The following is a 12439-nucleotide window of genomic DNA, read 5'->3' as shown; positions in this document are numbered from 1 at the left end:
AGTCGTGGTCCTCACTGACCACAAGAAATTGATTTACCTAGAGTCGGCTAAGCGCTTGAACCCTAGACAGGCTAGGTGGGCCTTGTTTTTTACACGTTTTGATTTTGTGGTTTCTTTTCTTCCTGGAACTAAGAATGTCAAGGTTGACGCCCTCTCTAGGAGCTTCTTTGCTGATTCTCCTGTGGTGACCAAGCCTGCTACCATCTTAGGCGAAGGGGTAGTTCTTTCTGCCCTCTCGCCCGATTTGAGACGTGCTCTGGAAGAGTTCCAGGAGGACAAACCTGAGCGTTGTCCCAGTGGAAAGTTGTATGTTCCTGACCAGTGGAAGAAGAGAGTGATGTCTGAAGTTCATTGCTCTGCTTTGGCTGGTCATCCAGGTATTTTTGGTACTAGAGATCTGGTGAGTCGGTCTTTTTGGTGGCCCTCCTTGTCTCGTGATGTCAGGAATTTTGTGCAGTCCTGTGGGACGTGCTCCCGGTCTAAATCGTGTTCTCGCTCTAGTGGGTTGTTGATGCCTTTGCCTGTCCCCAAGAGGCCATGGACCCATATTTCAATGGATTTCATCTCTGATATGCCTGTCTCTCAAAGGATGACTGTTATTTGGGTGATTTGTGATAGGTTCTCTAAGATGGTTCATCTTGTACCACTCCCTAAGTTGCCGTCTTCCTCTGAATTGGTGCCCCTGTTTTTACAACAGGTGGTTCGCTTGCACGGGATTCCTGAGAACATTGTATCTGACAGAGGAGTCCAGTTTGTGTCTAGATTTTGGAGAACTTTCTGTTCCAAGCTGGGAATTCAGTTGTCCTCCTCTGCTTTTCACCCTCAGACCAATGGGCAGACAGAGAGAACAAACCAGACCTTGGAGTCATATTTGAGATGTTTTATTTCTGCTGATCAGGATGATTGGGTTTCATTTTTGCCCTTGGCCGAATTTGCTTTAAATAATAGAGCTAGTTCTGCCACTTTGATGTCTCCTTTTTTTTTGTAACTTTGGGTTTCATCCTCGATTTTCTTCAGGGCAGGTGGAGCTCTCTGCCTGCCCAGGTGTTGACACTGTGGTGGAGAGAATGCACCAGATCTGGGACCAAGTGGTGGATAAGTTATCTCTCTCCCAGGAAAAGGCCCAGCGGTTTTCCAACCGACATAGGACCATTGGTCCCCAGTTTAAGGTTGGTGATATGGTGTGGTTATCATCAAAAAATATTGCTATGAAGGTGGCTTCTCCTAAGTTTAAGCCTAGATTTATTGGACCTTACAAGATTTTGGAGATTATTAATCCGGTCTCTTTTCGTTTGGCTCTTCCTGTCACATTTAAAATCCATAATGTGTTCCATAAATCTTTGTTGAAGAGGTTTGTTGAACCTGTTGTTCCGGGGGTTGCACCTCCAGACCCTGTATTGGTTGAAGGTAACATGGAATATGAGGTAGAGAAAGTACTGGATTCCCGTCTGGCTAGACGGAGACTCCAGTATTTGGTTAAGTGGAAGGGTTATGGTCAGGAGGATAATTCCTGGGTCTCTGCCTCTGATATTCATGCCAAAAGATTGGTGCGTGCCTTTCATCGGGCTCACCCTGATCGCCCTGGTGGTGTGGTTGAGGGTTCGGTGACCCCTCCTCAAGGGGGAGGTACTTGTTATGCGAGGCTTAGGTCGAAGGAGGCTGACAAACCTGGGCCCCTGCGGAGTCCCTCAAACTAGGGAAAACCCTGTCTGACCCTCAACCCAGGGTTTTTGCTAAAGGTGCAAATGCCTGAGCCTCCAGCCTCTCCTTATCTCCTGCTCAGCCCTAAGCTGAACCCTCCACCCTCCACCCAGTGAGTTGTCAAACCACCAAAACCCACACAGTAAAGACAGACAGGGAGAACTCAAACCGCACCGCGCCGCATACACACAGGACAATACTATAATGTGAACAGGGCAAAACAAAGCACAAATATAGGAAGGCGAAAAGGTAACAACGGATCATACGACACCAGATATGAATTTCTCTCTCCAACACCTCCACTCCAGACCGGAACCACTTGGCACAAAACACAAGCTATAATCGGCGACGCCCACAGGCCAGCACGACTATTTAAAGTCCGTGGGCGTGACCAAACATCCCACCTGATTTCCAGCTAGATTAACCCCAGATAACCTGAGTAAAATCAAGCCGGCGCCACTGAGGCTACAGTGGACGAAGATGGAACTACCGCTGCCTGCCGGACGCTGTGGTGTGAACAGCGTCTGACATGACAGTACCCCGTCTTCTACGAGGGACCCCAGGGCCCTCAAGACTCATAGGACCCGGCTTGTCCGGATGACGGCGGTGAAAGGAACTGACCAGCCGATCCGCATGTATGTCCGAGGCTGGTACCCAAGACCTCTCCTCCGGACCATACCCCCGCCAGTGCACCAAATACTGAAGAGTACGGCGCAGTACTCGAGAGTCCACCACCTTGGAGACTTCAAACTCTAAATCGCCATCCACCATGACTGGAGGTGGCATCGGCGTCGTGTCCACAGAGCCTACCACCTTTTTCAATAAAGACCTGTGAAACACGTTGTGTATCTTGTATACCGCAGGAAGATCCAACCGATAAGCAACCGGGTTTATGATGGCAGCAATCTTAAAAGGGCCAATAAACCTTGGACCCAATTTCAATGATGGAATTTTGAGTTTTATGTTTTTAGTAGCTAACCACACCCAATCACCCACACACAGGTCCGGACCTGGCACGCGTCTAGAGTCAGCCACACGTTTGTATCTTGCACTCATGCTCAGCAATCGCTGTTTCACACTCCTCCAGACCGATGATAGTTGAACTCCTAACCGGTCCTCCTCTGGGACGCCCCCAGAACCCCCCTGACGCAAGGTACAAAATTGAGGATGGTGCCCATAAACACAAAAGAACGGAGACTCTCCCGATGATTCTTGGCGGTGATTATTTAACGCGAACTCGGCCAAGGGAAGGAACGTCGACCACTCCTCTTGGTTGTCAGACACAAAACATCGCAAATACTGCTCCAGATTTTGGTTCATGCGCTCAGTTTGACCATTTGACTGCGGATGAAACGCCGATGAATGAGACAACTTGATCCCCAATCGTGAGCAAAAAGCTTTCCAAAACTTCGCCACAAACTGGGTACTGATAGGAACTGAAGGAGTTAAATTGAGTTCTGTCTATGTTGCATTCTCTTGTTTAAAACCTTATCTGTTCTTCGAGGAGATGTCTCAGACATCTCCCTTGTGAACCAAGGTCAAATACCTCTGCTTTTTCGCCTAAATGACTTTCTTTGTCGAAAACAAGTTGTAAAATAATTTGTACTGCGCATGTCTGTAAAATGTTTAAATTCTTTACTATAAAAGACGGAAGCCTAACTGATAAGCCAGAGGCGTCTTGAGAGGCATCCCGAGTGGTATTATACAGCCGTGTCTGTGTTATCCTTCTCGACAGAGCAATTGATTAGAGACATATGGTGCTTCACACCTAAGAACATCGGTCCTTCAGATGAAAGAGTAATCTGAGGGATCCCGACAGTTTCCTGGCGCCCGAAACAGGGACCTGATATAGGCACCTCTCCAAGACTACCCGATCTACAGACCACTCCAGTTACTGATGAAATTGTGAACAGCAGACCTAAACACCTGGCCAGGTAAGAGATCAATTTTTCTCTTCTCTGCTCTTCATAATCTATCATTATAACTAAGGTCCGTATAAAGGGGAATCTAGTAGAGGAGGGGGCCGTAAAATCAGGTCCATATAAGAACTCTGAGGAAATCGGGTGTGACACGCATATGTAATTTCTGCTCGAATGAGAGGTTACTGTAGGCTCTGTCTGTGCACAGCTATTTTTAGAAAAAGAGCTGATGCAAATCAAAATGGGAGAGGTCTGACATTATGGAATATAAGGCTGGGTGAACAGTTCATACTGCGCAGCCCGGACGGACAAGTTTTTCACAATAGACGATTCCGCACTAGAAATAGAGGAGGTTGTTGAATGGCTACTTTGATTTGAAAGGTTGTGGAAAGTAGAAAAATAAGCTGCACAGTAGGTATTCGTTCAAAGAGTGGTGATATTGCCTAACTGGGCCATGTGACAGCGTCCTTTCGGGGAGGTCACCGCCTAAGCTTAAATCAACACCCTTTACGAATAAACCTTGTGACAGATAAGAGTGTGACCGAATGAGCACAGGACCGTGAAATGAGCCTGTGACAGGATATGACTGAAGAACCCCAGTAGATGGACACTTTATTTACAATCCTGTGTGTTGTGGGAGTATTTCTGTTCGGATGCTACATAGCATATAAGTACACGAAACACGTAGTACACCGAGGAACAGACACTCCATTTAGCCTGTTAGCACCTTAGGAAGAAGGTAACGAGGTATAGTAGAGCCTAGTCTTGAGCTTACCCAATACACCACCTAAGGCAGGGGACTAACAGGAAGACAACAAGAGAGACAGGATAAGAATAAAAGATAAGATGGGGAACAGTCAGGGAAAGACACCTGAAGAAGGAAATCGGTTATGTGATATAATTGAGGATAGATATGGAAGTAGTGCAGCAAAGAACCTGGAAAAAGTATTAATCAAATCCAAAGTGCAAGATAGGCAGGCTGTGTGAATCCTTGTATATATGTCTATGAGAACCTCTGAATAAGATGAGAGATGAGTAATTGAGTATAAAAAAAAAAAAAAAAAATCAGTGAATGAGCACGTATGAATGAATCATCACACATCATTTTTGTGTCAAGAGATTTGTGACCTTTCTAGTTGTGGTGGAATCCCGGACAGATGCGTTATAGATATTTCAAATCTACATCTGAGACTGAATGAATTGAGTAATGATATAGTTCGTGTTATATGTGGCATTACATTGTAAAGTTTCCTGAATGCATTTGGCCAGAAAAAGGGCAAGGCATGGTTAATCTCATTATACAGTTATCTGCCCTTACAGTGAAATCCCGTGATTTTGAGTTTCTTTGTAGAAATTGATTTTGATAAGTCTAAAGAACTACAGAATTCTGTGAAGGACGACGCTGCATTCTGACGGGAGGGGTGAAGGATGGCGCTGCGTAGTTTTTCTTCTCCCTTCGCTCTTATCTCTGCTGAGTGTGAGCTGTGCTCAAAATTCTCTGTAATTCTATCCGTAAGGTACACGCTGAAAGATTTGTGCATTTTAAAGCAACAGTACTTAATTGAAGATTGGAAGTTAAAAGTAAGATATGGTGCCTAATTTAGAAGGGAATTGTAAGTGATTGCTTGGTCATTAATGTGTTTGAACCTGCTTCTAGTTGTGTGATTGATTTGTATAGCAAATTGTGTCAAATTACAAGAGACAGAGAAGGAAGGAAGCAGTAAAACAAGTGGGACAAACATTGAAAAAGGCAAAAATACCAGAGTGTGAATGTTTGGATGTACAAAAAGGCACAGACAAGGGAAGAAAATAGCAAGTGAATAAATGATGCTTGAGAATGTGCAGCAGTATGGAAGGTGTATTATGAATGTTTGATTGACAAAGTGTAACCAGAGACCCAGACAAAATAGATGGACTTGTAAACACTGTGGTCAGACTCAGACAAACCCAGACTGAATAGCTACTTGTGTGACCTGTGCTACTGACCTAAGAGAATTGCACTAAATCCTATCCAGACAAGATCATAAGAAGCTGACATAATAGTGTGGATAGTGGGTAGTGGGGACATTGGCCCTTGAGGAGTAAGCTGACAGTAGACATCAGACGGCCAACCCCATGAGGACCTAGAAGTGTGACTAGAATAAGAAAGATACAGGTGTATTATCCCTGGAGCCCCTCTGACCAGCTAGCTTTGCTGAAGCAGCTGCCTGCCCCTGAAGACCAACCATTCCCGTTTTACAGACACATAAAGGAAGTACAGCAAACATATAAGTGTACCTGGGCAGACTTAGAGAGGTTGGTGAGTTTAAAGGCAGGTGACGCACTAGATCATATAATTAAGACACACAGATGTGACAAAGAATCAGGCTTGGGGCATGGATGATAAATCTGCACGATCTGGGGAGACGTACTGTGAGTCACTAAGACAATGGGCTGCAGTGGAACAATCAGAGCAGTCTGTACTCCTGACTAATGTGACACAGCAAAGAGGAGAGAGAGTAGAGATATACCTTGGACGGTTACAGCTGAAATGGGCAGACATGGGGTACATTTGCATAAACCCACTTGATGTTAGAATACTGGTGAATGCATTCATTGACGGTATGAACAAAGACTTACGAGACGCAGTACAGACAGCCAGACCTGAATGGAGACATGTAGATCCGAAAGACCTCCTTAAGGTAGCTAAAGAAATTGAGCAAACAAGGACAATAAAACGACCTGTCATGTATGCTGGAGCACAAGGAAAAAAGTGGAGACGTAATAGGAAAGGCATGTGAGATGACACTGACGTTTCTTTTGACAATCTATTCCCCACATGACATCCATGCCATACTCCTACAAGTTCAACCAAAACATCTGTCTATGGCCAGACAGCTCTGACTTGAGTGTGCTCTACTAATTCCTGAGTATGTCACTCCTCAAAAGATGTAACGTTCTGAATCCAGCCACCCTCCTGCCTGTGGATTCAGAAAAGGGGGAATTGGTGACCGTATTGGCAAGTGAGGAAGGATACTTTGACATGACGCATGAACATGTCTGCATAGAACTGATGAGTCAGGAGACAGTTGGGTTTGCACACATTCATGAAAAACCTGTTCCTAATGCAGACTTTGAGTTTCTTTTTTGTAGATGGCCCCAGATACCACCAGGATGGACGATTCTACACTGGATATGCAGTAGTATCCTCACATGAGGTAATCCGAGCGGAACCACTCTCTCCTCACATGTCGGCGCAGGAGGCAGAGTTGAAGGCACTCACTGAGGCGTGTAGAGCCGCTGCAGGTAAAGTTGCTAATATTTTCACAGATTCGAAGCCCATTAAAAATGCAGAGCTGGTGAAACAATTGATGGAGGCATTGATGTTACCAGTCCAGGTTGGCATTGTCAAGGTAAAAGCACACACAAAGGTGACTCCGTGGAGGTAGAGGGCAATAGAAGGGCGAACGAGGCTGCTAAAATAGCACAAGGCGGCCTAGAGAGAGCAGTGGACGGTGGCGGGGAGTCAGCGTATTCCAGCCACATTGGGTCTAGATGTCCTGAAATCCCTCCAGCAAAAGGCTGCCCAAACAGAGAAGGTACACCGAGGGAGACTGGGAGCTGAGCTGAACTCAAATGGAGTATGGGAGAATAAGGATAAAATGTGCCCACCAAAGTCCCTGTTCCCAATCATGGCGCAAGCAGCACATGGCCCCAATCACACCTCAAAAAGTCACATGTGTGCCATGGTAGATGCCTTCTGGATCGCTCCTGGCTTCAGTTGCGCAGCCGCGAAACTTGTACAATCATGCCTCATCTGTGCACAGCACAACCCAGGTAAAACAGTAAAAGTCCCTAAGAAAGCGACACCTAGGCCTCTCTACCCGTTTCAGAGACGGCAGATTGACGACATACAGCTACCAAGGTAGGAGTGTATGCAAATATCCTAGTATGTGTAGATCTCTTCTCTGGATGGCCAGAGGCCTACCCGGTGAAAGCGGCTACAGCTCGAGCTACTGCAAAGAAACTGGTGATGGAACTAGTACCACGATTCGGTGTCCCTGAAACAATTGAATCAGACAGAGGTACACACTTTACTGCTGAGGTAATGCAAAATGTAATGCAAATGATAGGTGTAGAACAAGCATTTCATACACCCTACCACCCACAGAGTTCAGGGAAGGTAGAGAGAATGAACGGGACACTAAAATTGAAAATACAGAAAACCATGGAACAAACCCATAAACCATGGCCAGAGTGTCTCCCATTAGCATTATTCTCAGTAAGGTACACACCCACGGGGAAAACTAAACTGTCACCCTTCGAGATACTGTTTGGAAGACCACCGAACACAGGGTTGTACTACCCACAGGTCTTAACACTCAATGTGGATAATTTGACAAGTTATGTAATCCAGTTGCAAAAGCATTTAACTCAAATGCATTCTCTAGTTTTCTCTTCCACTCCAGATCCAGATAGTGTGGAAGGAATCACTGTCTACAACCTGGTGATTACGTATATGTCAAGAAACACTCCAGAAAGACCCTTGAACCCCGATATCAAGGACCTTACCAAGTACTCCTAACAACGCCTACTTCTGTTAAGTTGGAAGGACGACCAACCTGGATCCACGCATCGCATTGCAAACTAGCCACAGGAATTAACAAAGCATAAGAGTGCATAATGTTTTGGTTTGGTTTTGTTGCATTATCTGTAATAATGGTAGCTGCGTGGGACAATCTAAATTCTCCAATGTCCTTGAATAATAAGTTTATACAACATCATGAAAAAATACTAAATGATTGGTCAAAAGACACTCAGTCTCCAGCAGATTGCTGGATCTGCACACATTCACCAATATCGGCCACTAGTATTCCGTTCCTTGTTATTCCTGTGCCACCCGAGGAATTATTTGCCTGGACCAGTTGTTCTGATACACTCGCTAATAATGCCACAAATAATGTGAAGTTATGGAACACAACTGTTGGAATACCTATTGTGGGATGGGTAGGATACCCTTGGTGGCAGGGTAATCTTTCAGGAAGTAACACATACCTTCAATATCTGGCATATAAAGGGGGGCTTGGGTACCCAGGAATAGAACTCGATTAACCTACCTGGGGCAAATTCCAATGTATGGCCTACAAGTTAGTTTTAATGTAACTTCCCACTCTACTGATGCCTTCAAACCAATACTGCTAGAAAGAAGGTTGCATAATACGTCCTGGGAGTATTCCAATTTATTTCCCCAGGGCAATAATGAAACTTGTTTTAATATTTCAGGTAATATACCTTGCAACGAGTCATCTGGATATGAGAAAGGAACTCCCACCTGTGGAAATCCCGATGTAGGGTAGTGTAGCCCTTTAGGACAACTTCCAAATTGGTGTATGCTTCAGAATGTATCTGCGTTCATAGATTTAGTTCATAGACTGGTATTACAACATTCAGCCCTATGGGACCTACCTAGTGACATGTTCTGGGTATGTGGAGACAATGCATATAAATGGTTGCCAGTAGGGGTAAAAGGTGCTTGTACTCTGGGTCGTTTGACTCCAGCTACCTTTGTTATTCCGAATGACCAGTTGAATACTCAGAGCATACCTAAACACACGTTGTACAAAAGAGCTGCTGACAATACACCTTGCCTCTCTGGGAGACCACATATAGTGCAGATGAGTGTGGCTAATAAAATTGTCAGTTCTATTTTTATTTATCCTATGATTACTCAAATGTGGGATAAATTAGTCAGGGCTACAGATTACTTAGATGACCAAATATGGGATATATTGGATATATTGAACACCACCGTTGCTGTCCAAAATCAGCTCATCATAGCCACTAATCAGCATACCATAGTATTAGATTATTTAACTGCAGCGCAAGGAGGTATGTGTCAAGTCATCGGACCAGCTTGCTGTCATTATATAGATCCCAACAGTAGTTTAAAGTTAAGATCAAAAATAGAGGATGTTCAAAAACTTAGAGATCAGTACAATAAAGACAATGATCGTACTAAGGATAGTTGGTGGTCAGATACATTCTCCTTTCTTAATCCAGCTAATTGGTTTAAGGGTATTGGAGGCTGGATAACTGGGATTATACTAAGTCTATTACGTATTGTTGTCTGTATCTTCGTAATATATGTGCTATTGAAACTTGTTTTTTGGTGTATCTCTGTATGCAAGAAAAGATGTAGAAATAGATAAGGAAGTTTGACTGTAAACAACAAGAATTTAACTATTATTCCTTTGAGTCCTAGATTGACATCTCATTTCTGGCATGAAGGAGCGTACTCTTGCAATGATGGACATGGCTTCAGTATCTGGGGGATGGAGAAGGTAGAAGACCTGTCTCCCTTGCGCAACCCGTCGGCCTGGGATAGTACCTGGTGAACGAGCCACTATCCGCTGTTGTTGCAGGATCCAGTGTTCCAGATTGTGGAAAATGAAGATGTCAAAGGGGGGAATGATAGGAACTGAAGGAGTTAAATTGAGTTCTGTCTATGTTGCATTCTCTTGTTTAAAACCTTATCTGTTCTTCGAGGAGATGTCTCAGACATCTCCCTTGTGAACCAAGGTCAAATACCTCTGCTTTTTCGCCTAAATGACTTTCTTTGTCGTAAACAAGTTGTAAAATCATTTGTACTGCGCATGTCTGTAAAATGTTTAAATTCTTTACTATAAAAGACGGAAGCCTAACTGATAAGCCAGAGGCGTCTTGAGAGGCATCCCGAGTGGTATTATACAGCCGTGTCTGTGTTATCCTTCTCGACGGAGCAATTGATTAGAGACATATGGTGCTTCACACCTAAGAACATCGGTCCTTCAGATGAAAGAGTAATCTGAGGGATCCCGACAGTTTCCCTATCAGACACTATGTCCGACGGAACTCCGTGCAGTCTGACCACCTCCTGCACAAAGACCTGAGCCAACGTCTTAGCGTTGGGCAAGGAAGGCAACGACACAAAATGCGCCATCTTCGAAAATCGATCAACCACCACCAGGATGACCGTGTTCCCCGCCGAGGCAGGCAAGTCTGTGATAAAGTCCATGGAGATTTCTGTCCATGGCCTACTAGGTATCCCCAGAGGCTGTAGAGTGCCAGCAGGACGGGTTCTGGGCGACTTGGCCCTGGCGCACGTGATGCAAGCTGTCACGTAGGAAACCACATCCTGCCGGATTTTTGGCCACCAGAAGCGGCGCGATACCAGTTCAAGGTGCCCCTAACCCCTGGATGACCGGCCAGGACCGAGTCGTGGTGTTCCCCCAACACTTTAAGACGAAGATGAAGGGGTACGAACGACTTATTAGCGGGAAGTCCTGGTGGTACCTCCTCCTGGGCCTCGGCAATCTCTGCCTCTACCTCAGTCGTGAGAGCCGAAACCACTACACCTTTCTGGAGGATGGGTACCGGCTCTTCCCGAGGTTCTCCCCCCGGAAAACACCTGGACAAGGCATCCGCCTTGGTGTTTTTCGCCCCAGGACGGTAAGTCACCAGAAAGTTAAAACGTGTAAAAAAACAATGCCTAGCGAGCCTGCCTGGGAGACAGACGCTTGGCCGACTCCAGATAGAGCAGGTTTTTATGGTCGGTGATGACTGTGACCTGGTGGGCCGCCCCCTCCAAGAAGTGTCGCCATTCCTCAAAAGCCAATTTGATGGCCAACAACTCCATGTTGCCGATGTCGTAATTCCGTTCGGCCGGCGACAGCTTCTTGGAGAAGTAGGCGCATGGACGCAAATTGCTCAAGGACGAGCCCTGTGACAGTACTGCCCCCACTCCCACCTCAGACGCATCGACCTCCACCGTAAAAGGTTTAGATACGTCCGGTTGCACCAGAATGGGGGCTGAAGCAAAACGGTTCTTCAGAAGCTCAAATGCACGCACCGCATCCTCAGACCAGATAGCGAGATTGGTACCTTTTTTCGTCATGTCCGTGAGCGGTTTGGCTATAGTAGAGAAATTCTTAATAAACTTCCTATAATAGTTGGCAAACCCAAGGAACCGCTGGAGCGCTTTTAGATTACCAGGCCATTCCCATCGCAGCACCGCTTGCACCTTCGCGGCATCCATTTTAAACCCTGCGGCGGACACAATATATCCCAAAAAAGGCAACTCTTGAACAAAAAACACGCATTTTTCAAGCTTAGCATAGAGCTTATTCTCACGGAGCAGCTGTAACACCTGCCTGACATGCTCTAAATGAGTGTCCTGGTCGCTCGAATAAATAAGGATATCATCCAGGTACACAATCACAAATTTCCCCAGCACATGAGCAAATACATCATTTATGAAATGTTGGAACACAGCAGGCGCGGTTGTCAACCCAAATGGCATAACTAGGCTTTCAAAATGACCCTCAGGGGTATTAAATGCCGTCTTCCACTCATCCCCCTGACGGACCCTTATGAAGTTATATGCCCCCCTGAGGTCAAGTTTGGAAAACCACTTCGCACCAGCCACCTGGTTGAACAAATCAGGGATCAGAGGCATCGGGTAGGGATCACGGACCGTAATCTGGTTTAACTCCCGGAAATCCAGACACGGGCGTAACCCCCCATCTTTTTTCTTAATGAAGAAAAACCCCGCTGCTACAGGTGAGGATGAAGGCCGGATGTGCCCTTTACTTAAACTCTCCGCAATGTAGTCCTTAAGAGCTTGTCTCTCCGGACCAGAAATACTAAACATCCTCGCCTTTGGCAATTTAGCCCCGGGTTTTAACCTAATTTGACAGTCATAGGCTCGATGTGGAGGTAGTTCTGAGCAACCCCTCTCAGAGAATACGTCCGCAAAATCCAGCAATGCCTCCGGAAGGCTGGGCTTCACGGCGGACACACAT

Source organism: Dendrobates tinctorius, unplaced genomic scaffold (assembly GCF_039654945.1).
Source record: "Dendrobates tinctorius isolate UK_male_01 unplaced genomic scaffold, ASM3965494v1 ptg000103l, whole genome shotgun sequence".
NCBI lineage: Eukaryota > Metazoa > Chordata > Amphibia > Anura > Dendrobatidae > Dendrobates > Dendrobates tinctorius.
Note: the sequence above shows the minus strand (reverse complement) of the source record.